Source organism: Vombatus ursinus, unplaced genomic scaffold, assembly GCF_900497805.2.
Source record: "Vombatus ursinus unplaced genomic scaffold, bare-nosed wombat genome assembly UNPS02015105.1, whole genome shotgun sequence".
NCBI lineage: Eukaryota > Metazoa > Chordata > Mammalia > Diprotodontia > Vombatidae > Vombatus > Vombatus ursinus.
The window spans coordinates 468-1537 of NW_020954883.1; positions in this window are offsets into that span (position 1 = coordinate 468).

Here is a 1070-nt window from a genome sequence, read left to right on the forward strand (position 1 = left end):
CCCATTCCTTTTTATTTTCTGAGTAGTTTCCATTCATGTCAGCTCCTGGGCTCTGGTTTTGGTCCTTTAATATTCCATATATTAGCAATTCTTTAGATAGAGTCATGGATGGAAGAAAAACTATAAAGGATAGGAAAGTAGAATGGTTGGGTTCTTAATATGTCAGAGAGAATTCAAAATCAATAAAAATTAGACAAGTGCATCACATCTAACAACACATGACATTTAACAAATATAAGGTCAAATATGGCTAAAGAGTTACAAAATAAATTGCCTGACCAGAGGATGATGGGGACATGACCAGAAAGATTTCACATTGGAAGACAATGAGGGTTTTAGCAGATTGAAATCTGAACTCGATCCAATAGCATGATGGAACAATCCAGTTAGTCCCAATAAAGAGAAATCTAGTCCCTTTAAAGAGTAACATGAGAGTTCCACTGTCCTCTGGCCTGATCAGCCCCCATTTACAATATTAGGTTGTGTTGTGATGACACGTGTTTTAAGAAAAAATATATGCAGAAAGAAAATGGGCATCATGGGAACTTGAAACTGTGCTGTAAAAGGATGGTTTCAAAGAACAAGGTGTGTTTAATCTACATAAGAGAGGTTAAATGATGGTCTTCAAATATTTAAAGACCTCCAAAGGGGCAAAACATATAAAATCCTTCTACTTGGCTTCTGAGAGGGGAATTACAAGTAATGTGTGACAGGTACTGGGGAATGTATTTTAGTTCACATTAAGGGAAAATTTTCTCTTAATTATAGCCATCCAAAAGAAAAATGCACTTCCTCAGGAAGCAGAGGCTGTGCCCTCACTGAAGGACCTCATGCAAATCTTCAGTGGCATTTTGCTGGGAATGTTATTGGAAAAGTTCTGCCATAGGTAGCTTGGCCTAATTTGAATGGACAAGTCTTTTGCATGCTTGCTATTGTGCACAAGATTCTGCCCTGCTCTTGGAGATGAGTGGGACAGTCAGTAGGTGGCCTTGCCTTGTGCTATGTTTCCGCAGGCCAGGACACAGCCAAAATGAATTCAGTCAGGGTTCTACTTGCTCCATCTAAATCCC